The sequence below is a fragment of the Bactrocera neohumeralis genome, chromosome 2, assembly GCF_024586455.1.
Source record: "Bactrocera neohumeralis isolate Rockhampton chromosome 2, APGP_CSIRO_Bneo_wtdbg2-racon-allhic-juicebox.fasta_v2, whole genome shotgun sequence".
Classification (NCBI taxonomy): Eukaryota; Metazoa; Arthropoda; class Insecta; order Diptera; family Tephritidae; genus Bactrocera; species Bactrocera neohumeralis.
This window is the reverse complement of record NC_065919.1, coordinates 60,963,753-60,991,543: the sequence shown is the minus strand read 5'-3', so window position 1 is coordinate 60,991,543 and position 27,791 is coordinate 60,963,753. Positions and strand designations below refer to the sequence as shown.

The following is a 27,791-nucleotide window of genomic DNA, read 5'->3' as shown; positions in this document are numbered from 1 at the left end:
GTGAATTTGCGTAATAACTTTAGAAAAGTTCTAACCGTTGTCCAAAGTTAAACGTGACATGATGAAATAGCAAACTTACTGAACACACTGAAAAAACTAGAGACAAATCCGTAAAAAACATGGCCACAACAAGCTGTCAAAATTACGTCATCCCTATTGGTAGTCGATGTATATAACATAACCGTCAAATGGTTCACCATATTTTCCCATACTTCAATATAGATCGTCCTGGTGCTCAATGCTTGTAGCAAGACCAGACAATTTGCCACTTTGGCTTGTCTTTTAGAATACTGCCTTCGAGCAGAACTCTTCTTTTCATACACCTCCAATTCAGCAAAATTCATTACATAATCCAAATTAGAATGGATAGTAGCGGAGAATGTCTTAAGAGTTTTGACAACTTCAATGGCAAAACAGATTTATTCAATCTTGTGCCAACAAAAGGCCTGAGTTGTTGTTGGCGAGCCATTGTGGTTGCGTTTATTGCGTTGAGTTTTGTTGTTGCCCTACAGCTATTAAGCATATCATACTGTACGAATAATGGGAAATTCTTCGAAAAAGCGCAAAATAACTACGTTTGTCCAACAGAATTAATCTATAATCCTTGTATTTTTGGAAGCAAAAGAGCCTTTTGTTTCAATCGAATGCCATAAATATTATTAATTATATTCAAATTCCTTTGTATAGTAATAATATCGCTTATCCGTGCTAAAGTAAAGGAGTAGATTTAAATTTTATAATTCTTTATTAGTCCCAACCATACTGATCCTTAAACAGATACGGTAAAAAATGCTGAAGACTTAGAATAACGAAATTCGTTTGACGCAGAACTTTAATTTATGGAAGCTCATGAAGACATAGTGCACTAAGATACGTAATATTATTTTAGTCTAATATTCGCATTGTATCACACATCAATGTATATTTATTGTGCTGGCGTGTCGAAAGATTTCATAAAATATTAAGTCAACCCATGCAAGCTGTGGCACACGCAGGCTCTTACAAAGCGAACAGGCACGCCTTTGCATTGCGCCTAGAAGTGCCAAGCCCTAATCAGACATCATATTCTAGCAGTAGCAATAAAGCAATCAAAATCGGTGCCTGAATTGCGCAACAAACACTTTCGGCACCGGCAGCCACATGGTGTGTGGCATTTTCGTTGCCTGGTGGCATAGACTGCGTGCCGTGCCCTTCCGATGTGGATGTGGGATGCAACCTAACATAAATAAATACCGCTGATGTCGTGAAACACACAAATGTATATGCATGTGTGCAACAACACCTCCAGCTGTGCAGATACTGCAGCGTTTGTGGCACAAGCTACATAAATCTATCGCAGCGAAATTGTTCAGTTCGGTGTTAAAGTTGGTTGAAGTTGCGCGTGTTAATATCATCATCAATGACTGTTAAAGGGGGTGTTTTGTTAAACGTTGAATTCATTACCATAGATAAACATCTCCGCCGAGTAAGCAACATTTTTTATAGTTAATTTGCGTTTCACTTCAATTTACAACAAACATATACGTGTGAGTATGTGTTGGTGAAAAGAGGGTAAAGGGTAGGGCGCAAATCGAAGGATATGCGAAAAAATTAAGGAGCAGCAGAAACTGCTGACATCGCTGAAAGCGTAATCTGCCTGATGAAAATGATACTCGAGGTGTGAAAGCGAAGAAGTCGCAGACGGATAAAAGCCAGTAGAAGAAATATAGCCAAAGACGGTAACGAGAAAAATTTAAAAAATGTAAGTTTGGCTAGTTCTGCCAAATAAAGTCACTTACATAATTCTGTTGGCTTCTTGAAAAATGTAACGGAATCAGTAGCGACAGATAGACACATTTAAAGGGTTGCGAGGCGTATCAGGTATACCAAATGAATGAAAAATAATGCATGAAATATTAAAAAACGATCGACACCAAATGGACCCAACAACTACTGCACGAAAGAGGAAATTTGCGAAAATTCTGTATCATTTCCGTTCCTTTTGCGAAACTTGATATTTTTGTTCTATATTACCAAATTGTACGCTTTCATTTGGTGGACCAATAGTTAATAAATCAAAACTTCAACAGCAAGTATATATTCAAAGTTACTCCTTTGTATGTGTTTGCTGGATTTGTTGATAAAAATAATTAGAATCTCTCAATTGTAAGGAAGGGAAATTAATGCCCTGTAAATCGCTACTTGAAGGCATAAGGATTTGAATTCGATTATTAAATTCGAAGTAGTACGCAAGCTATCTTTGCATTGATTGGATATGAGATAAATTATTTGACTGTATTTTCTCAATAGAGGGAAGGTGAGAGTTGTCAGCGAGTAGGTCGAAGTCATCAAATATAATTAGTACCAAAACATGTTTGGAAAACTCGAGCGCTTGATCTCACTGCTCAATATTGCTCCCTCTCCACTACTAGTCGTTGAAGTACTACTATTTAATTCCCAGATAAATGGTGACCAAATTAAAGTTGACTTTTTAAGGCAAATATACTCGCACTGTGTTAAAATAGAGTTTTAAAATAACAGGAGCGGAGTTGCGGAACCATTATATTCAAAATCAGGTTCCACTAAATCTAATTTCTCAAAGTTCAACTCAACAATGAAGCTCTAAGCAAATATCGCAATTTATTGTTTCAATGTACCGATTGGTTATAAAAATATATAGTTTCTGATTTGGTTTTGTTTTTTGATTGGAAAGGCCTCTAAAGACTGCTGAAAAAGTCACAAGCATCAAAAATGTTTAAATAAGGTGACTGAGCAGTAAGCCTTGGCTGTGTGTTTGTTCTGAAGCATCGTTTTTAAGATATCCACATTTTTCTCCGTTCTCTTCTGTCATCTCTTTTATACCAAAATTTTTAGATATTTTGATTTGTCTACTTTGGGATTGATGTGTTTCAGTCTAAGACCGCGTGAAATCAAAACATCGTTCACAGTGGTGTTTGTCTCACATGAGGCAAGTTCTGTATGATCTGTCTCTCTGAATGGTTTATGGTCCTCAATACCTGATCTATCGATTAAATAGATACATAGAAAATATACTACCATTTTCAGTGATTTTGGAGTGATAGGGCTACTGAAAACGTAACATTTTAAATAGAAAGTTCTTTATTGCGGAAATCATAGAAAAATTCTCTTTTAAACTATTTTGCAGCCTTAACGGATCATCTGTATAAGAATCTGGTTAATATTTTATGTAATCGAAAGCAAAAGAATGGATTCAGAATAATGGGAAAAGAACAAATCGGCTTAGCAAAGCTACATGACTGTTAAAAATATGAGGCAGTGTAACAGGTTCGCTCTTTAAATTAAGCAAAAAAAATCGAAACTGAACAACAACTGTATTTTAAACAACTATCAGCTCTTTTATTTAGTCATACTGATAAATTAAAAATGCCATTTAGTTTAATGAACCCCCAATTTTGAAACTAAACACGAACTGAATATTTCAACTTTAATAAAAAAGTGAAGAAGTTTTCGAAAAAGCCACAAGCAGGCAACAAACGCACAAACCCATCATCAGCTGTCAGTTAAGATCCTATTTCACTCTTTCACAATTGCAAACAAAATGAGCAAAGGCGCTTTTGTATTTGTAAATTTACTCGCACCTTTTCCGGTTATTGTGGGCTTTGTTTTACACCTGCTTTGTTTGCCAGGATGGTCACTTCTTTAGTATTACCCTTAAGTGCACAAACTGACAAAGTATAGTAAATGTGGCAGTTTAGTATGACAGATAGGATGAGAAATGCGTAAAAGACAGAAGAATCGAGTGAGATGGATTTTTCTATGTATGCGTGTTAAGCTCTGTAAAAATATATATACTTATATAGATCTAAGCCATATACATACATATTGTATATTATATAGTATAACATATATACGATATGTATATGCATCTCTATTCAACAGCTAACGGTATATGAAATTTTGTAGGTGTACCAGATTATATTTTTATTTGGGAGACTTCCAAAGGTCAAGGTTGTATATTGGATTGAGTCGACGTTATTCCAACGTATTTAGATTTCTCACAAATGATGGTATTTTACATAATTGACGGAAGTTTTTGCTTGCGTATATGTTGGGCGTGTTTAAATTGTGCAAATTGAGCTGAGTGTTTGCCCGAAATATATATTTGTATGTGTGTGCGTCTATGTTCATTATTGTAACCTAATTAAGTTGAATAAATTTGTGAAGTAATGAAAATTATTTACTTAAGTGAGTGCGCTTTTAGCTGCCACCTTTAGTAATTGAAAACCCCCTTTAATCAGCAAACACCTTTGTGAGGCACCACTATTAAAGGTAGATTATCGAATGCGTAACTGCGTTATCAATGATATTGAGTCACTTTATGAGTACCGGCCACCTCGCAATCACTGTAAACCGCTATTACCTGGCGCCGCTTTCAGAAGAGCGGGAAGGGATCTGTGCTCCATCCCTCTTTCTAGTACTGAAGAAGTACGCTTCGAGAGAGCTGGAGTATCGTCAGTCCGTGGTCTATCACAAGACCAGCTTTTTCACCCAAGATCGATTCTAAGAGCTCCAGTAAGTTCTTTGCCCTTATTAAGGCTAGCCTCTTCCTAAATGTAGCGGGTATAAAATAAAAACACTTTATACTATATCCGATAATTAATATTCCATTTGATCAGGCGTGAATATTATGTGTGTGAAAACGCCAAGGAATTTAAAAATTGAATTCTCGGAATAAAGTTGGAAATATGTCGCTATTAAAGTAAAAATATACTGTTATCAATTAATTATTCATACTTTTTTCCAATTTTAATGCAATTAGCTTTTCATTTAGTATTTTGCTATTTTTGTTTCTTATCGAATTGCAAAAAACACGTTATCTCATTGTTTTTCTCTTTTGCAGGATTTATTGGTAATACTCATATTTGGTTGGGTAAGTTAAAAAAAATAAAAAGAATATGTAAAAAGCATTTTTAATTACCAAATTTAGCCAAGAACATGGGACTTTTTTCAACTCATTTGAAAATTTATTTTAAAAAATATTTTTCCTCGTAAACGTTTTTTAGGACCAGAAATAACTGGTATTTGAAAAGGTGTTTATAAATTTCAATAAATTAAAAATAATACTTAGAACTCTGAATTACCATACAGGAAAAGGGTAACTGTATTCGACAATCATTAAAAAAAGTGTACCATAGCCTAAAAGAATTCTTATGACAATACTGCGTTGAAGAATTGTCTTTAAAACTCTTTCGAACTTTACATAACAAAAGGTACCTCAAAGACTTTAATATATAATCATACCTTTTAAATTTTCATTTTTCATAGGCTGATTTTAAACATGTTTGACAGCGATATTTTTTATACAAAAACAATACAGTTTGAACCAATACAGAATTTGGAGTAATATGACATAATAGTATATGAATTCATGATACTATCATAGTAATATAGGTATAAAGTCAAAAATGTATTCTTCTCGACCAATTTCAGAGAAACTAGATTCGCTTGCATTCACACACAGGCTGCAATAGACCATTAAGGGGGTATTCTGGTCTAGAAATTTAAAAAAATCGAAATTTTTTTTTTATATTTTCAAAGTTTAACTATTCAAGAATATGTGTACAGGAGGATTTTTCAAAATTCAAATTATTCTCGGAGATATAGGCATTTTTCTGACCCGGCATCCAAACTGGTTCGGCCGGAACTAATCGAACAAAAGACTTTACGCGAAACTTTAAACGCGTTTTTCTCAAAACTGCCTTTTTCGGAACGATACCCACGATTTCTCAGGTTCTACTGGACCGATTTACTTGAAATTTTTACAGAGTCTTCTTTATAGGCTTGTCTATGGTTGGAACTAGCCCCTTCCCCAAATTTTTGTTTTCATTATTTTTAAAAAATTCGAAATAGTCAGAAAAAGTGATCCAAAAAAACTTTTTTTTCAGGCAGTCGCCATTTTGTGAAAAAAAATTTTTCCCACTTTCCGTAGTTCCGGCCATTGCGACATTATTCTAGATTAATAATTTTTTTTTTTTTTGGTTTCAGATAACTAAATGAAATCATGGGTATGGTCACGTGGAAATTTTTAGAGACCCCCCACTTCGTCAGCTCATAATTTTTGAATTTTTTTACTTTTTTTAGTTTTTAATTTTTTTCTGTACTCTTCTAAAATTAATAAATAACTAATAAAAAATGGATTATAAAAATATTAATTGCCTTTTTTTACGACACCAGAATATCCCCTCAAATATTTAGTGTACATTAACAATTACTTCAAACGCGTAAATAAATGGAAACTGGATGTTTATCAAACCATGCAATAATCACAGTACTTGATTTATATATTTCCCTCATCAGAAACCAACCAGAATGCACACATGTGCTATATTCACATTTCATTCATTACAGCTTCGCTTCCTTAACAAAGACTATAAAAATTTCTTTTCTATTCTCTGGCACTCCTGCTAACCAAGCTATTCCTCACTCTGACAACAAGTCCTCTTCAGCGTACCTTCTAGCCATGCCTATCTGCTGTATCTTACCTTGTCAGTTTGTCTATCATTTACCGTCTATCATTTACACTCCTTACTTTACCGGGTTTGTTAGTTATTCATATCTTCTACATTATTTCTACTTTTGTTTCAATTTCATTTCCTTTACGCGCACAGGTGAGTACCTCATTAACAGCGCCATTTGTTTTACCAGCAGTGCACTTTTGATGTGACTATCTTTACGTTTGTTGTTGTTGTCGTTCGACCGTGTTGTTGCACAGGCATATATTTATTGTTTTCGCTTGTTAGAAATATTACTTTATTGAAATTATTCTTGCAAATTTTACGTGTTGTTTGCTGAAAGGCATTTCTTCTTTCTCCGTTATTTATGTTAAATGTGATTGTTTTGTTTGTTGTTTGTGTTAAATATTAAATATTTTCAGTGCAAAAAACACGAAACTCCACTAATAAAAAAAAGGCTTAACTTATCCATGCATTTTTAAAGCGCTGTTCGTCAGGGCGTATGACTAATATCAGAAGACAGATTACCTTACAGAACTTATGCTAAAAATTTATGATAGCAATACAGCTAAAATTTTGTTTGTCATTAAAAACCTTTATATTCAGCCTTCTGACAATTTATTATGATCTTAAAGGTTTCAAAGATGTGAGGTCTTCATGTTGTCATAAAATATTATATTTAAAGCTTGAGTCCCCATAGGTAGGTAGGTAGCGTAGTTGTCTGAATACGCACATAGGTTTTTAGGAGATCAATTTTGAAAAAAAAAACGGGATTAAGATCTCCTCCGTTATGTCATCTCGGAACGATTCTGTGCTCTTGATAAAGTTCATCAGTACAAAAAGCTTTATTCGTGCAACCTCTGATATATCATCATGAAATCCACGGCCAATAGTTGCGATTCTTTCCATATCCAAAGTCTTGAATACAAGATATTCTTTCCATTTTTTTTATCTCCTGACATTTTCTGCGAAAGCTAATTAGACAGTGCCCTGTTAGCGCTCCTGTTAGAGCGTTTTTGGCATTCCTTTTTTTAGTCGGCATGTGCGGCCCATATTCCATCAGTGCAACATTTTCGTTCTTGTTGAAAACTTTAGGGATTGACTACACCGAGATTCAGCTGTATGTATATAATATGCTTGACTAAATATTTGCAAGTAGTCACAGATTCAAACGGGTCTCACTAGTATATGTGCTTCAGAATTACCGGCAATATTACTATGACCTGGAATGTTTGTCATGAAGTCAGGTTTCAGGGTAAAACTTTAACGCAATAGCAAGAGTATAATTTTTGAGCTATAATGGTTAATATAATCTAAAACTCTTTATGGAATTATCCTCTTTAAAATTATTTTCTACTGGTATGGTATAGACTACCATTCCAGCAATTTAGCTGTATTGCAAAATTTTCGATGAATTATTTAGTTATTTCTCCTGCCACTTTGTCACATAATCGAACTTCAACTGACATGCGTGCGACTAAAAAATAAAAATTGAATGCAAATACATTTGCTTTAAAAAGCATGTGCGGAACTCCATCAGGAGGCGAGCATTCATACGCCGTGGTGCACCTTTAATCACTGTAGCATTTGGGTTGCATATTATCACGTGCGTACACAAATGTCATGTCAAACAACAAATAACAATAATGAGTGGAAATAAGGTTAAATTAGAGGGTGAATATGCACATGCTATCCTCTGGTTGGAATGGTGTTCTTATATACGCACATATATGTATATAGTATAAGTAGGTCTGCTGATATACATAAGTTTTTTTTACATTTATTGATATATGATTATATATTTACACTTACACACATTTTATGTATGCATATATGTAACTTGTATGATCGCTTGCGCAGGCGGAAACCACCTGCAGTCTATGCATGTGAAAGTCTGCACTTGCTTTTAAGTCTGTCATTAAAAGCTGGTGGAATTATTTAGCAAATTGTTAAGCTGCTGGCGTACGCGCATTGAAATGCCCACAGACCTCGCCCTTGACACAATTTGTCTATTAACGCTGCCATTGTTGTTTTTGCTTTGTTACTTTACATTTTCCTTTGCTGTAGCTTGTTTTCTTTGCAGCGTTTGCTGTTGCTTTCATTGGAGCTACACAGCAAATTTCTGTTTTTGTTTTTCAAGTTTTTTGCTGTTTTTAATGTTGTCTTTTGTCTTTTGTTTTTGCCACTCCAACTGCAATTGCTCGGTCTTTTTTTTATTTGCTCTCACAAGCATCGAGCATACTCAATAGTGTACTCGTGCATGGAGCGCTCAGGTTGCAGTGAATATTTATGTTCACGTACATATGAATGAATATATACTACCAAACATATCTGTGGATATGTGCGTGTATGTGTATGCATATCTCTTTAGTATTTACACCTTACGAGTACTTGGAAAATTGCGCTGCTACAATTGCAGATTTCACATAAGCAAATTGAGATATTCACTCAGAAAAAATGTTTTTGTGCTAATAATGAAGTCTACCATACAACATATGTATATGTTATAATCTTCCGATATAGATAAGTGATTCAGATATTGAAGTAATGTTTTAGATAATAATCCTTGTCAAGTTTTTTGGAGAAATTGTATCTGATAAAAAAGTGTTTCGTCCAAGAACTCAATAGCAATCGTTCAGTTTGTACGTCAACTATATGCTAAAGTGATCCTATGTGTATAAAAGTTTTCTTGGTTTTTTATTTTCGAATAATTTTCAGTCGAGCGGTGAACACCGAAAATTGTTTTTTTTTCATTCTGTGGAAGCTCTGTTACCGGCTTATACTTCAATATTTCTGCATAGAATATAATACAATTTAAGAAATAAATTCGCAAAAAGTATTTGTTTGTTACCTTGAAACCCTAACCCCTCCCTTATGTCATTCAACGATTTGAACCATTTATGTTCATATTTCCGCCATTATAGATCGTAAATGGCGGATCATGCGGCGGAATGGATCATGTATTCATCAACAGCTGCAACAAAGGTGAGTGCCAAAACCACAAGTGGATTCTTTCTACTTTCGCCATTACTCATACGTTTCGCCAACAACTGCAGCTAGCGAATTCTTGTTACTGATGTACAGAAGGAACTTCTTTGCCAGGATTCTCAGCAGAGTTGCAATGCCAGCGCAATAGCTGGTGGCAATATCTAATCTATTTCAGCATATATACGTATCTGTTGATCTGTTAAAACGTGTCTCTTAATTATCTTCATTCATTATTATCTTCATCTTCACAGACTTATATGAGGATCTGTTCAGAAAATACTCAAAGGGAAATCTAAGCAACTACTAGACTGATTTGGAAAAAAATATTACGTGGTATAACTGACACATAGTCAAGAAATTATGAGTTTGGAACACAGTTGTGCCATTTCCAATATAATTAAACTTTTAATACCGTATACTTCTATGTTTTCGTAATACACATCATATATTTGATACAAAAGTGATCAAAATCGATCCGCTACTCTAGCCACTTATGCAGATTTTTACCATATTCGACCCGTCGATTGGCTTCATATCGTCAGTATGCGCAACTTGTCAGAAATACACTAACAAACGATTTAATTTAGTCTCCATTTTTAGCTTCAGTTAACTTAGTTAGCATTAGCTTCCTTAAGAACTCCGAACTAACAGAAAAAAAGTTGCAAAACATTTTTAAATTATTTATCGCAACCTTTTCAACTACATACATATATATTCAAATTGCATTTTGCCATGCTGATTTCGATGTCTGTTTGCAGCGCGTGACCCTCAAATGTCGCCACCTAATGGACGCAGGAATAATTTCCAATTTATTTTCTATATCACAGCTGACAGATTGAAGTGCGACAATATTGTCGAACGGTGGCATGGCAAATGAAAATTTCAAAAAACAGGAAAATAAGTGAGAAATAGGCGATGAGGCTTCTCCGGCATGCCGGCGTAGGTAACGACTGACTACGGCGGCCGTGGCGAACGTCTGACTCTTGTGATCACTTTTGAATCACCACTTGCACTGCTTGTAATATATAAATATTTGCTCCCCGCTACCCAAACTTTGAATATATATATTTGTCATTTTTTATCATTGTCACTTTTCTCAATTATTGCTGTTTTTTTCGCAAACACTCTGTCTGCTTGTTGTTGGAAAAATGTGATTTAAAATATTAAATTTCATTTTATTAAGAGTGTCATCTTCACAACACTAGATGTTACCTCGACTTATCCAATTTGCGTTATTGTAAATTCACCTCATTAAAAATCTGTTTTGACTCTCTTAATTAGTTGCGATTTTTTTATCACTCTTGTCTCTTTAAAAATACGAGTCCTCATTCTTCGATTCAGAGAAAGTGGAGTTTTAACTAAAAAAAATTAATTTAATTAACAACTTCTCAGAGAATAAATGCTTAGAGATTGATTAGATGAGTAATCATAGTTGATAGGGATTCACACCACAACTACACAGGACTACTTTAGTTTAATTCCAGTAGCAATTGACCCCAAGAAAATAAAGGTAAACATTCAGTATATTTCTCTATTCAACGATCAGTAGTCATCTACCATAATGGGGCAATCCCATCAACCGAGACACCTTTCTCCCATCGCTAGAACTGGACTAGAACTCCTGTCTCTGTTTCTCACTATAATTATCTAAATTATTTGAAAATTTATCCAGATGAATGCGGAGAGAGTTTAACTTAATATTCGTGTTTGCTCTTGGAATTTTAAAATTTATTACTTTATTTTTCACATTTCCTTCATAATTTTTACTCAGAAAAAATACAACAATCAACACAAAGCTTTCCAAAGCTTCACTTTATGGATCAATTCGAACTTTAGATCTGTATCTTTCATGAATTTTCGTATTTGAGGACCATCAAATAGTTCACTTTTCAACTTTTCCATATCAATTTTCGGATATATTCTACAAATGTAATTAAACCAATATCCATAGACGTCCAACGATTTGATGAAAAACCTACGAATATTTCTTTGAATACTAAAACACATATGAAGCCAATAGCAAAAAATTTGTACAAAACAATGATTATGTCAACTATACAAAATGCCAAATATTTTCTCCTTTTGTTGCGGTTGTGAAAAAGTTTCAGCATATCCGTTTTTGAATTATTAAGTTGAGATTTGTAATAAAATTTCAATTTTATGTAGCATAAAAGCCACAACCCTAGCACACTCCGCCATTTTCATTAAAAACACACCAAACAAAGAACAGTTATGTTCCCAATAAAGCACAAGGAACCGCTATATACAAGCAAAAATGCATAAACTGACACTTGCTTAGAGGATAACTACGATTAATTATTTAATATACATAAGTCCCATATACCAAATGCACAAATGGTCAATGAAAATTCTCCCGGCTTTATCTCGTTAGGTTTTATGCGAACACGTATGTACATATAGTATATGTATATCACAATGGGGATGGAGTGAACCACCATTAAACGAAATTGCATAGAAGTTATTATTTTCTGCAGTGCGCTTTATAACCTCAGATTTCTATGTATGCAAGTTTTAATGTTCTTAATATTTTCGGTAGCAACTTTTTTATCAAAAATATGACGCTTCTAACCAGCGTTAGATAACTGGTTGAGTTTGACGGGGTTATGACTTTTGATCTCAAACGAATTGATGCATTTGTTGAAGAATAAGGAATTGTATTATCAGAATATACGATATTATACCTTAGTTCTATCTCAGGGGCTTGAGATTGCCGATAAGCGAAATTATACTATTGATACGCCCCCGAAGTTATACAGTACAGTAGAACAGAGTCCTGCCTTTTTACACAAACCAAACTGCAAGAACGATCAATTCCTTGCAAATTCTAATATCAAAAATAATTTTAGATAGAACTACTAAATCAGACAATCTAAGAACTTATAACTTAATTTTTAGTCTAGAGCAAAATTAGTAAAATGGTTGACGAATTATGCCAGTTCCATAGTAGTAAATAAATAAGACTATGTAATAATCTTTAGTCTTAAATTTTTAAATCAAATCAATACACTAAGCAAAGTGCAGACCTATTCTAACCTCACCAATACAGTGTTTTTCAAATACTAATTTGGATATCGGTTAATATATTTCATATTTTAAGGAAACTAAGAGAAGATTTATTTTTTTTTTTTTTTTTTTGGAACGATGGATTTATGGATGGATTTAGTTCGTTAGATGCAGTATGCATAATTTTAAGTTTTTTCCCCCTTTTCTATTCTCTGCCATATATAGTACACCGCTCAATAGGTAAAACATCTTCATTTTACAGTAGAATTGTGCTAAAATTATGAATTCGGTCGATTTATTCCCCTAACACATATACACTTAATAAATGATAACATGATGATATAGCACAGATAATAAATCTCAAAAGATTTTGTAAACCTTTATTTCCATGAACTCGGCAATCTAAAACATTTACCTAAATGGACTCAGGAAAAAAGTCATAAATTTTCCATGCAATTGCATTTCCTCTACAGCAGCTCCTATTCGTGACTCACATTCATAAATTGTACCCCACACTCATCAGTTTAAGTGATTTCACACCAATATGTCGGAATGTAAATGTTTATGAAAGTTTTGAAAATCTGTGGAAGCGTAGAAGTGTGAACAAAGGTCCGAGCAAAATGATTGCGCAACAAATTTGGCCTTAGGCACATCACATTTCAACGACATTCAAAACCATCCAAAACCTCATATATGTACATACTTACTAACATATTAGCCTACAGACATATACCACAGACGTATGTGCGCATATTCGGTCCAAATCCTAACCCTTTAAACGGTCTGCCATTTTGTTTGCCTCCTATTTGCCAAATGTGTCCGATTTATGTGAATGAGCAAATAAATATTTGTATGTGTGTGTGTGCGAGTTTTGTGCACATGTTAATTCATTCGTTTGTGACCAACCTGAGCAGAGCTATGAGCTTATTTTAGTCATGCGAGTGACTTTACTTGTTTTCTTGGCCACAAAGCTGATCCATTGCAAAACCGCACATCATCCACAGGCTTAGGGCAGCTGGGAAATTTACTGTGCTCAACAATCATACTGCAGAGCATTCGTTTATGCTACAATCACTGCTCCACCGCAATACCCGCAATTACCCTCTGAGTAACAGATAAACATGGAAATATATTTGGCTAGACAAACCATCTGTATGCATTAGGGTAGACTAAAACAAAATTACTCAGGAATGAAAAATAGATTTAATCTTAGGCTGATAGTATAGTAAGAAGAGTTCAGAGAGAGATCTCGCTTTTAAGCTCTCTGGAATATAACGTCTGTTCAAGATTTTATTTGAATATATTTTATATAACTTCAGGTTCAGCTATTTGTGTATTTGATAAATCAAACTTGAGATAGTCGTCAATCGGACAGCAAATTTTTTATAAACAACATTGGTATAATCAAAATTGACATAGAAGTAAAAATAACCTATATACATATGTGTTTACATACACTCTTATAACGAGTCTCACATCTAAATTCTTGGAAATCGAACATTGAGTTCCTCAAGGAATAGAGACTCCTTCCTAATGCGTGTATCAGTATTCTAAGTAGCAATGATACTCATCATTTTGCGAGGAACCTCGCCGTTACAAAAGCAATTGAATATGTTTTTAACTGCTCTGCTGACACTTGGTAGGATATTAAAATTGGGATAACAGTCGGCCTGCTGTGGCACAGTATGTTGCCTTCATGAATTTGCTTTACTTATAGAATGTCTGTAGAGTAACGTTGACCGCTATTACCATTTTCTCGAGGGATGTAGAAACCTTAGATATGGAAGACTCGAAAGAGTGGTGGATTTTAATAAAATTTTATTTCTAATTATTTTCTTATGTACCGTGAAATAATTATTCAAATTGCTTACCTAATTTAAGGAGTGTATATTTCTCATATGTTATTTATATGGCCACGTATATTTATGAATATACATTTTTTTAATCTAATTTATTTTCGAAGCTTACAAAAAGTGTCTATTTGGGCTTATCTGTAAAGTATTAGACAATAATTTTTTTGTCGTTACTTGCTTTGTCTCAATTTTCGTATTACTTTAGTAACTTTGTATGACATCAAAAATATTATACAACCACGGCGTCCTGGTCCGATGTAAGCAATTAAGTTGGCTTTTTCTTCATTTTTAAGGAAAAAGTGCCAATCGTCAAGTGAACATGCTTCATATGAGAAGTCTAGTTAACATTTCTTTAACATATGTTAGAACGCTAAATGTCTCTTCATAAGATACTCGTGATATAATTGATATGCCTTTACAATGGAGCTTTCTGCATTCTGATCGGTACTTCGGTGGCATAGAACTTGCAAGTACAGCACGATTTCTAGGGAATTATCTTTTTACTAATAATTACACAGATACTTTATATTGTTTAAAGGCAAATAAAATTTAGTGTAACAAAAATATTAAATAGTAGATAACAAATTTCTGAATGAGCTTCTATGAGAACCATTCCGAATTGAAAACTGATTCAGACGATTTCTTATATATATCGATTTTATAAAGTCTTATAGTATAATCTTAAATACGTCGGTGAATTTTTGTTTATGTGAAGCTTTCTTTGAAAACCTCAACTAACGCAGACGGGAATATCCGTTTCAGATATTATTTCCGAATATAAGGCCATTTTTATGCATTCTTCATAAAATATGTATAAAGCCGAAATAAGAAAGCTCATGGTGCCTATTTTCTTAACCAAACTGGTGCTCGTTAATTTCAATAGCCTTCCGACATACAAGAATGTATATCACCTGTTTTCAAGTCGATTTAATTTAATAAAACCTAGCAGTTCCAGTTAGTATATTAATAAACTTACTTATATACTTAAGCTCTCAAATTTTAATTTTGCTTCTGCCACACATATTCTTCCAGTGCGTCTCCTCTTCACTAATTTAAATATATATATACTCACATTCATAAAATTTAGATAGCAGAGCCTCCGCTATTAGGTGCGTCAAAAATCAGCAACATCAGCAAACAGACGCACAGCAATTCCCTAAAATTAAATAGGCAATAAGTTGCAGCAGCTCAGCAAGCATATATTCCACTTTACTGAGTTCTTTAAATTTAATATATGGCTAGGTATACGTAATGCACGTTTCCGTGTGGCAAGCCTGTCATAAAACGAGTGTACATAAGCAAGCGCAATCACGTCTTCATTCACTCGAATACCGCAAAAATTACAGGGCAGTATAATACTAATAAGCGGCTAGGAATTTGTATGTGTTGATGTATGAAGCAGTGGTCTTGACACGGTGAAACAAAGCATAGTGTATGTTCTATATAAGGCATTGAATCAAGTAGCAACCTTCCTTTAATGGAAACAACTCGAGTAATCACAAAAATATAATAAGAAAAAACTGTATTATTAGAAAATATATATGTCGTAAAATGGAAAAGGTTTCCTTACCATACAAGCCTTTGATGCCGATCGTTTAGTTTGTAGGGCAGTTATTTATATGGTGTAGTAATTGGATTTCGACGGTTCTGACAAATGAGGAGCTTCTTAAGGAGAAAAGAAAAAGTTATCGATATCCCGAAAGCTGAGGGACTAATTTGCATATATACATATATACGGACGAACGCACAGATAGACGGACATAGAAATAGTTTCCTTTTGGTTGTTACAAACTAGTTCGAAAACTTAATGTACCCTTTTACAATTATATTATAGTAGAAATATGCAAATCATTTTAGGCTTCCCTATGGAGAGTTCCATATAGTGGAAGCGTGATAAAATTTCGAGTACACCCAACATTAAAACCAGTTTCTGACTACTCTTTCTAAAATTTAATTTCATACTAGGACAACATCAACATCATTGTGACATTATGGTATATGTGTGCAGAGATATTTGACTAAGACGCAGATAACATTTCTGTCTGACAGGATGTACATAGCGCTGAATTAACGGTAGTTAGCATCACTTGTTAGGCGCGCTTCTCAAAAATTTAGATTGCTACTGAAATATTCAATTGCAATGCTTATTTGGATACATATCTACATATGGATATATATGAGTAAATCTGTAAGCTATTTGAATAACTTCATGTAATGAATGTGAAATGGCCATATATTATACAAGAAGCCTAACAAAACACCCTGTTATGGAAACGAAAGAAAGATAGAGAGTAGCAAATCAGTTGACGGATAGTTCGTTGATTTTGCAATGTCTGTTTTTACATAACCAAATTTGGTTGTTCCTTCAGGGGGGAGCCTGATTTAGAAGCTTCAAAAAATCGATTTTTTTGAGGATGTCTTTAGGAGGGAAAGAATTAATTGATTAAAACGAAATCACTCGAGCTATATTTAAATATCATTCTCACATTGTTTGAAAACAAAATCTTTTATATTCTGCTTTCGGGAAGCAATTGCCCGATGCATCTCGCAAGTGCAATTGCCGGACGGCGGGCAGGATGCAGGTCGCAATTTCTATCTGAAACAAAAAATTGAAATAGATTCATATTTTTTTATAACAAATTTTCTAGTTAAACTAAAAAAGTTTTAAAAAAAGTGTAAAATTCTACAATTTTTTAAAACTTGAAAAAAATTGTGTTTTTGCCAAAAATTTTCCGCTTTATGTTGTTTAAAAATATATTCAAACAAGACTTTTGTTAGTTTTTTTTAGTTTCAATAGAAGATCATTTTATGCCAAAGATAATAAATTCTGCCCCAATTCGATCCGATGTTTAGTTTTTTTATCTTGCCCGCCAATTCAGTAAAATCGTAAAAATGAACAACCGAGAAATCACGCGTCAAAGTTTTCGCTTTCTGCACAATCGCTCACATATCTGCTAGACGCTAGGTCACTATTTTCCTTCTAGGTTTGAAAATATTTCGAATTTCTATCTATAACTTTGTGGACATATTCTTAGATATTTTCTAAAAAGATTTAAGCAAAAAAAATCGATTTTTGAAGCTTCCCCCTTAAATGTACTCTATTAAGTGATAGTATTTAATAAAGAAAGGAAAGAAAAAATATTTTCTTTTCCGAAAAATATTCAATAATTCTATAAAAGGGCGGCTAATGTCCTCCAGGCCGGCGAGACTGTCTTCCTACACTCCCCAGTAGAGAAACTACATAGTGTTCGCTATAGTAGTTGATTAATTCTGAACGTATCTAACCACAAATGCTTTTCAACTAAATCATGGACTTATCACATCTAGTACGTAAATGCTCATTTCATCTATTTTTTTCGAAATAATTCTGTCCAAGTTTTGCTAGTGAAAGACATTTTAACAGGCTTAGATATTGGTTTTGAGTATCGGAAATTTTCCCGTATATTACTGCATAATAATTACCCACACCTAAACATAACATGTGGGCCTAGTCGACTTTGCTTCAATATGCATATTTCATAATTAAACTTCTCCTATGAGCTTTCATACTTTTGAACAACAAGCCCTTTCAACAATTCTGTGTGGATACGCATACATTTATGTACATTAGGGTGTCCGCTATTTTCCAACTTAATTGCATATTTCCAAACACATCAATATAAAATTCGCTCAAATCGTTTTAGATTTTCAATACATTTTACATTTACATTTAATTTTTTTTGTTTTTTGTTATGAATCTTTGAAATTACAGATGTATAACAGAAAAATGTTTTATAACTTTTTATAAAACATTTAAAAGTTATACGCAAGTAATAATATGCATAAAATATAGTATAACTAACTATTTCCATATAGTCCACCATGTCGTATGAGCAACACAAAATGTGTAAATCACTTGTATGAATGCTCAGCTAATTTGATGCATAAGTTTGATGGTGTATAAATTTTCAAAGGAAATAACAATTTCAATACAATATAATACTTGGGTTTTAAATTTTTTTTTGCATCGGATTGAGTTTTTTTCCATTTTTTTTTTATTTTTTATTAACAAATTAACCACGATTTTTTTAGCTAAAATCGCTATTTTTACTTCCAAGTGCTGTAAAAAATAGAAAAAAAGTCTTTCTGGTTACCTCGAGAAATACATTACCTTTCACACGCTTATAAATTTTTTTGTTTTAGATGGTCCGGTAACGAGGTATAATGTTCACCGCTAAACCACTTTTTTAAGGCGCTTCTGGAGATTCACCGTCACAGGCTTATTTGTTAATATTTTTTCTAATATACTTCAAAAGTTGTACAATAATATGTCATTAAATTTAATTAAATTATGTTATTCATGTCGCCTGAAAAAAACCACAAATATATCCGTTTTTGCCTTTAAAACCTTACCCCCCCTCTATGCTTAATATGAAAAACCTTCTTGTTATTTACATAGGAGAAGAAAAGTGATTAAGTCACTATTAAAAAAAAAGAAAATAATGAGCATATTTACTTTGTATCCTCATTCTTCGGGCCTAAAGTGAAACTTCAGAACGTGTTTACAAAAAAACTATCAACTTGGGAAATAACGAACACCTTAATGTACTTAGATCACTAAAGCGCTCGGGTGTGCTCAAACACAAGTTTCCGACACTTCAAGAAGTGACACTTCGAAACTAACAAGCATAATACACATATAAACATATATACTTTCAGCAGCCGGCACATAGCTAATGCATGAGTTTGAGTGTGTGTGTGTGTCCCCAAGTTAGATATAAAGTGTACACGCTCTCAGTTGCGCACTTGACTCAACGAGCATTTACATGACTAAAGTATTTTTAAAGAAGCTCTAGACAGTGACAGTGGGAAATATTGAGGGCATTGAATGTTGTAAGCTACACTATTAGCTTAGGTACTTAATTGGTATAAATTTATGCATATGTGGTTAATTTGAAGGCAATCAGTTTTGACACTGGGAAACATTTTTATTTCAGAGGTTTTTAGTTATCGCTGTAAGTAAAGTGTCTCTCCCGTTCTCAAATTTTCATTTCATTTCCGAGGATAACGACTTTTTAAGCCTATGAAGAGATCTTCATCCGCTAAAATCTATTCGGCTCTATGTTTAAGAATTATCCGTATTTTTATTAATTCAAGCCAGTAAACTCGCACTCTCCTAACAGTCTTCCAGCGATCTTCATCTTCATTGCGACCTTTTGTGCTCGAAAAAAACTCAACATTTTGATTTTTACCCTATGACAGTCCTTTAGCAGACTCTGTTTTCATAAAGAGTTGCTAATTGCTTTTCGGATTGGGATTCTAGGCTTTTTAAAAGAGTTCAGTCAGTTACGAAGGAACGCTCATAGTTTTAAATGTCAAAATCACATCACACGTAGATGACCTCACTAGTGGATAAAGTCCTTATATCTGTTTGGTCTTTGTAGTTTTTTGGGCGCAATGTCTTCTTTTCAGAGCACTTATTGGAACTGAGTTACACTGACTGGTAAACTTCTTTCGATTCGAGTCGAAGTATTTTCGACTTTAAGCCGGTTGCGGTTGGTTATTATTCACGTCACTCGTCATAAATGTTGGGACCAATCCTTATATAATGTAAGCAAAGATTGTATTAAAAATCCTTTCAGCAGCTGACTCAATGTAGCTTTTCTTATCCTAAATTCTACAGACCATACTATAAATAAAATTTCGTTTCATAGCGAAAACAAGAGCATATACATATACTCATACATATAAGTATATACAAGTTGATACTATACATGCTTGTACATCAAGCATGCATATATGTCACTCCGCAGGTTTACCAGCCATATTTTCATTTTATGTCACTTAAAATTGTCTACTCCATACTCATTTTCCTATGCATATACTTTCATACATATATTGGTGTGTGAGTTGTGTGCAAATTTAATTTTGCCTGTATAACCACATAATGGCATAACAAAAATGTTTATGGTCACATTAAGGGTTTTAGTAGCCATATTCCGCAGTTACTACTTGTCAGTTATATAAACATAACCCATATAAGTCACATAAAGTGCCATCAAAGAAATGATTTAGATGCACCATGAAAAGATCGTAATTTTTCAGGTTATCCAGTTTAGGCAAATTTCTACAGTATTAGGGTGTTTTGTTATAAGTAGCAATCTCGAACTGCTCCAACATTAATAAAATTAATATCTAGAGAAGTTTAGCTCGTACTATGCCTGTAAGGATTGTTTGCGGATAGTTATATTCATTCTTTTTCTACGACCTATGTCACATATCGTTCGTTCACTCCAAGCTGAAACAGAAAAAGTTTTTTGTTTTTAAACATCCGAAGTACTTAATCGATTTCCTTTCTCGTTGCGTATAGCAGCGTTTTTTTTTTCAAAAAAATCTATTTGCCCAGACCAATTTATGCAAAAGCACATATTATTTGAGTACAAACAAAAGAGAGACTTTTACTTAGTCTTGTAAAAGCTATGTTAATCAATTTATACTTTTCCCGCTTCTAGAAATGTCGTGACCTCATGTTGTGTGTACGCAACTCTGGCGCGTCGCTTGTAAATAGAATTTTTCGGAAAGAATGTAACAGAAATAATTTGTTTGTAATTATTCCCTGCCCTTTTGTGAACGCATTTTTATTCTATCGAAAGAAAGTTTACCTTTTACTTAAGCCTAAGGAAATACCTTCCGAACAATAGCAAACATTATCGCGATACCTCACACACACGGCACACAGACTGTTTGAAGGGTAACCTTACGAAATTTGAATTAACTTTTATGAATAAAATATATTTAATGCACAGACTGTTATACATGGCAATAATTGCTTTAGTGGTTACCAAATTTTAGATCTATAATTTGCATACACTTATAATCATTTAAACATGCGAATATATGCAAATTCTCACTCGTTTGTGTAGACAAGTGTTTGCTTTCCCAAGTGCCATTTAAATCACCTTTGCTTGGCTGACTTGTAATTCTTACAAAGTAAGACAAATTTGCTTATAAAAGACTCACATGAAGGTTTATGGAGATTAGTATGTTGCACATTTTGCTTACCACATGTGGCATATGAATTTTAAATCACAACAACTTTCAAAGAGAAATATTTCGCATGAGTACATCTTGTGTTGATTACAAGTTAACAAAAGGATGAAGGTTGCTGGCGTCACCTGGCACATGAATTGGCAAAGAAAACAATCAAATTCCTGACGCATGTACATACGGTAGTGTGCATATCAATCTTTACCACCATGACAAAAAAAATGATTTCTTTGCACAGTATTTCATAGTTTGCTTTCTTTTATCGAAACTAAAATACTCAAGTATTTGGGGATAAGTAAGGTTGTAATTATTTTAGGTGAACAATTAAACTGTTTAAGGAAACAAACTTACTAAATCCTATATATTGAAGCTTTATATGTTTAATATAATTTATAAAGTCCTCTAAAACTGCCTTCAGGATTTCACGCAAATGTTTTTTGAATTCATTCGAACGCTCTGATCAGGTAACGATATTTTTATTTGATTCAAACTTGATATACCTGTAAGCTACTCTTATTGCGAAGTTTGGGCACACATTGAGAATGGAAAACGTTGGACCAAAATCATATGCTTCCCACAAAAGGGCTACCAGGATCCTTATCAATCTTCAGAATCTTCAGAACTGCGAAACAGTGGCATTAGTGTCTTGACAGATATCAAAAGATATCAATATCAGAAAATTTATTACCAACAACTTTTATCAAATTTCTTCCGAAAATGGCCTCTTGTTATGATCGTCGCAAGGAAATATGAAAAACAAATATAAAGGTCACGCCTTCGATCTCTATACCGGAAGGCATAAGGGACAGCTTTATAAACAGAACTAATGCTATTTCGCAAATTATTCTCAGAGATATCGCCGAAAAATGTATTGCTGCGAGTGTTGCTGTCAGAATCAGAGAAAATAGGGGGGTTTAATTTCAGTCGCTTTAACTTTATAATACATCTCTTCCTCTGCCCCCATACCTGCAAAGGAGTTGGTGGTGGCTAGAAGCCTATGTAGATGAGCAGTTATAATATTATTATGAACGAAACTGTACTCTACAAATCCGTGATCAATGTCTGTAGATATATTACGAAGTTATATTAAATATGCATGTGCTCGTATGTATGAGGGTATGTATGTATATACATATGAATGTTCGTGTGTAGCTGAAAATTGTGGTTGCCCACAGACACATGTTGGATAATCATTCAAATTTCATAAGTTTTTCCACAGAAAGGAGGTGTGGCTGGCAAAGTGTTGCGACAGGATATGCCGAGCTTATGTGAAGAGTCTTAAAGCGTGCCGACATGTGGGCACTGCGCCAAATTAGTTATGTTTGAAACAAATGTTGCACACAATTGTAATTTAATTGATGCTACTTAAGCGCAGACAATTTGAATAAAAACGTGACCAAAGCTAGCTAATGCGGCAGGATCAACTTTGCATGCAAAGTCCTTATGAATATAAATGAGGGAGTATGTATGCAGAATAGTTTTTATGGGCGTGTGTTTGCGTGTTGAAGTCATTATGAAATCATTACATGAAGTGGGATTATGAAAGCACTGATTGTCTTTACGCTGATTGGTGGAATGAGCTTATTATTTTCGTGACAAGGTACATTAAAAGTACATACCTTTGTATTATAGTCAGTGAAAAGTATCTGAAAATAAATATGCGTACTCAACAGCTCACTCCAATCAGTAGTATTTAGCCACACAGGGAGAAGGCGCTTGTAAGACAAATTTCGTAGAACATGTTGTCAATATGGCTGTGCACAACATGGAAGAAAGGGCTGAATTCCGGTGTAACTGAATATTTTATGCTCTTGCAATCTTGCAAGTCCGAAAAATTCCTTCAGGAGAATATGAGAGTTGGGGGCAGTATTGATGCAATTTTATCTAATTTTTGCCAGTAGCATATCCTATTAACATGCTACGTACTAGGTCCAGGGTTTCATTAAAGTACATACTTCTACTAATCATATGGAGCAAATGATCAAAAATCCTGATTTTAGTTACTTCTATATTTTCATTGAGATAAGTCAATTAATGGCCGATATATGCCATATATATATATTTTTTTTTTCTTTGAATTTCAAATGTATATCCCATACATTGAACGATATTTTGGATTAAAAGTCAACTATAGAATCTGAGGTCCACATAAAGAGCTTTGAACAGTTTAAGTTGAATTTGAACGAAGCCACCAGGTAGCATACTTTACAAAAATTATTTGTTTTATCCCGTTATATCACAGTTTTAACAGTTATATAGTGCATTTTGAAAACGTAGAAAGCTTCAACGCAAGGCCGTGTCTAAGTGAGTTTGCAGTCCGGTGTGCAGTTTAACACTTCTCGCGACAGCGGCGGCTGACATTTCCTTTTCGCCAATTTGCACAGAATGAAAATTCGCCGCCACAATTTGCAGTAGACGTGACATCCTTTTTGTTGTAGTTGACTTCGCTGGCGTCACTTTGGTTTCCTTGTGAAAAGCAGGCATAATTTTTTATTTCAGGAAATTGAGATCGCTTCATTTATTTGCATAGTATTTCGCGTTTTGCATTGCCTTGTACAGGTGGCAAGTTGACAGTACAATTCCGTATTCAATGGCCTTCTCTGGTGGTGCAGTTAAATTTTGATGCAAGCAAATTTATGTTATGTATATCGTACATGCACGCTCACCATGCTGTGAAGCAATATCAAATATTAGCGATTTCTTAATTTTTATTCGACTGTAATATATACAGTAAGGTGGTCTTTAAATATATAAAAAAAATTTATGAGATTAATAACATTATCGCATCTTGATTAAAGAGTAACCTAAGCCTATGTCGTTCATTTCTATCATATTATTTTAGATTTCAATATGAACTTCAATGTTGTAATAAAATGGTTTTTAAGTTTACAACATCAGCATTTATAGAACTATAGTAGTAGTAAATATCGGAAAATCAATTTTGCCTCTTTAGTTTGAATCCCTAACTTTGATCCAAATTAAACACTAATGCTTAGGGTGTTTTTTGAGCTATACAATTTTCTGTAAGGATTTTTGCCAATGTCAATTATAAACAGATGATCTTGAACGATAAGGAATATATCTGGTTTAACGGCAACTAGAAAGTCGTCTGCATTAAAAAAAGTTGTCGTCTAATACTTACCGACTAGACCAATGATTCTCAAACTTTTTTATATCTCTCGTCAGTATCAACTTTCTAAGTGTTCAAGGATTAGAGGAAGCTGAGAAGTATAGTGATACGAACATATATCAGTAGGTCTGTTATTTGTATATTTATACCCTGAACAGGGTATATTAAGTTTGTCACGAAGTTTGTAACACCCAGATGGAAGCGTCGGAGACCCTTGAGCTGAGTCGATTTAGCCATGTCCGTCTGTCTGTCTGTCCGTCAGTCCGTCTGTATATATACGAACTAGTCCCTCAGTTTTTAAAATATCGTTTTGAAATTTTGCAAACGTCATTTTCTCTTCAAGAAGCTGCTCATTTGTCGGAAAAAAATTCTTGTATGGAAAACTTTTGCATTTGACAAGATATATTCACGAAATTTGGTGTAGATTATTTTCTAATGTAAAGTCCGAAGAAATTTTTCAGATCGGCTTACTATAACATATAGCTGCCATACAAACCGAACGATCGGAATCAAGGGCTTGTATGGAAAACTTTCACATTTGACGTGGTATCTTCACGAAATTTGACATGGATTACTGCTTAAGGTAATAATATAATCTCCGAAAAAAATTGTTCAGATCGGATTACCATAGCATATAGCTTTCATATAAACTGAATACATAGTCACTAAAAGAAATGCACATGTGAAGGGTATATTAGCTTCGGTGCAGCCGAAGTTAACGTTTTTTCTTGTTCCTTTTTGTTTTCAATAAGCTTAACTAGCCAGCACCATTATCAATTTTTTCCCCAATACTTTGCTCGGAGACAAAAAACAGTTTGAGTTTATTACATTCTTCAATTATAATCTGGAACTGTGCGACTGCCGATGGTTTCTGTTTACACCTTGGACTAACAGTAAAACTGAAAATCAATTTGTATGTTTTGTTTGATAATGTTAAAGTCAACTGGTATTCACAACACACCGGTCTATTATGATAGGTTGAGTGAATATAGATATTTCTCTTCCATATCTTTAGTTATAAAGAGGAAACCATTGAGTGCTGTCGATTCAGAAGATAGCCTTTACTTCCCAAATATATTTTATATATTTGACCCAAATATATATGTATGTTAGCCCACATATTAATTTTATATATTCCACTAAATATTTATTGAAGTTTAGAATAGAAAGACAAACTAACAAGGTAGAAAGCTCATCAAAAATTCATAATCCACTTGACACCTTTGAAATCGAGATCAACTTGAATTCTACGTCACATGCTTCACCCTTCAATTTAAAAAGAGAAATGTATACATTTTTCTCTTATTTGTATCCGCTAATATCCGCACGGCGTGCTGCCTTTTCTACTTCACTGTGCACCTGTATCGCTACCTTCGAACCTACATTTTATACAGCACCTGCAGAATGGGCGACAATCAGCTTTCCTTCTAACCACCAGCCACAAACTCCACACAAAAGGTAATTACACTCGTTTGTTATTGCATGTTGCACGCGCCGGCACTAGTGCTCACGTCTGTCTATTCACATTTTGTCCTCTCCGTCATTTTCAAGGTTGCTTCACCAGCGATCTCCTGCTACTATGCTGTCTTATGTTATACTACGCCATTCTCTGACTCTTGTTGATGTCTGTTTCCTGTTCGGTGGCACATGGTCGACGTGCCAACAGAACAACAAAACTTAACACAGCAAAAAACTGAAGGCACAGACATATGTGCAGAGACGCCACCCACTCACCTGGCGAAGAGTTTTTTCTCTCGCCCTGTCTCATTTTTCGTTGTGGTCTTCGTTTGTTTATTCTTATCGTTCGTAATTGTTTCAGTTTCGGCAGTGTCTCTCCGTTTGCCGTTTATTGAATATTTTGTGCTGTTGTTTCTTGATATTCTTCCTTTGTCTCAAGTCCTCTCAGTGTTGTATATTTCTTTCTGTTAGTCATATAAGTGCTGATTGCTTTTGTTTGTTATTTTTGCTTAATTAAGTGTGGCAATTGCGCGGGGCTCTTTGTCGAGCTCTCAGTTCAAGTTGAAACTGTTTCGCGCAGTAAGGTAGGAGGCGAGTAACTAAGTCGCTTAACTTCTCCATTCTACATGTTAGGCACAGGTTACCCTATGAATTGATTTCCTTTCACTCAATATAGTCAATGTGTGTGTGGACAATGGCTTCAGCTTGCAGACAGCCTTCGTTTCACTGACCTCTTTGGTATGCAATGTCATAATTGAATTGAAGAAGGTATGATGAATGCAAAAGATTGAGCACTCTTCTGCTGACATCTATATACAGATAATATCAATCTGATTAAACAAATACTATTTTTTCATAACCTCCAAAGAAAACTATAAACTCGAGCAAACAATGATTGTTGATGTAATCGTGCTTTCTTCTCCGATGATGTTAGTTATAAAATACCATATAAGAATAGATAAAACCAAAACTGATAAGTCTTAAATACCCAAAATCGACTTAAATCTTTTAGAACTGTTTCTTTAATGATAAAAAATATTTAGAATTCCAAAAACCTCTTACTATTATGTCAATGTCGAAGGGCTATTCAGATGTACCAATATAATCTTAAGTGCTACATACTCTCAAGCTATCTAAAATTAATTAGATTAAATGCCGGGAGAATTATCTTACAAATGAGCACCGCAAAACTTATTAAAACTGATATGAATACAGCTGAATTATACCTGCATCTTTGCTATACTTGAAGGTGGAATTTCACCTGGATAGCAAAGAATGACACTAAAATATTGTACTCCAATAAATAACCTTGAGGCTACTCCTAAATTCAAAGTTTTTCACCAGTGAACTTGTCGAGTAGTGAAGTAGAAATTTGAGGAAGGCTATTTGATCAAAAAAGATCTTGACTTCTAAAAATTTAAAAAATACTTTGAGTAATCCAGAATTTATTAGATTTAAAGCAAGCGGGGAATAATAGATATGATTTCTCCCTCTCTTACTAGGCTTCTTCATAAACCACAAAATGAGCTAACTAATTAAGCATTGCATTAATTAAACTATATCATGTTTTGAGATTGTAAAGTTGATCAATAATTAGAAGTTTATAGTTCCTTGTTTGAACGTTAAAACTCAAGATCCAACTGACATACTAACAGTCCCAACTAATAACACACTGAACCCTCAATTTTGCTACCAAATTCATCATAATGAAAGAAGACTGTCTGAATTCTTATATATATATTCCTAGCACACGAATGATGATCATTGACGCAGAAGTTCAAAAGCAAATCCATTCTGACTGACTGACTGCGTTAACGTTCGAAGCACATGAGACAACGT

General features: G+C 34.0%; 1 protein-coding gene across 4 annotated transcripts in view; it reads left to right on the top strand.

Annotated features, from left to right (window-relative positions):
* The window catches only part of LOC126768033 (probable muscarinic acetylcholine receptor gar-1), a 132,210-nt gene that overhangs the window by 68,490 nt on the left and 35,929 nt on the right, over positions 1-27,791 (top strand). For 3 of the 4 annotated variants that reach the window (XR_007669198.1, XM_050485895.1, XM_050485892.1), the window contains exon 3: positions 4,862-4,891. The exons of the other annotated variant lie outside the window; for it this stretch is intronic. The gene's annotated coding sequence lies outside the window, so the exon portion shown is untranslated. The remainder of the gene's footprint in view (positions 1-4,861; positions 4,892-27,791) is intronic. 4 annotated transcript variants of the gene reach the window in all.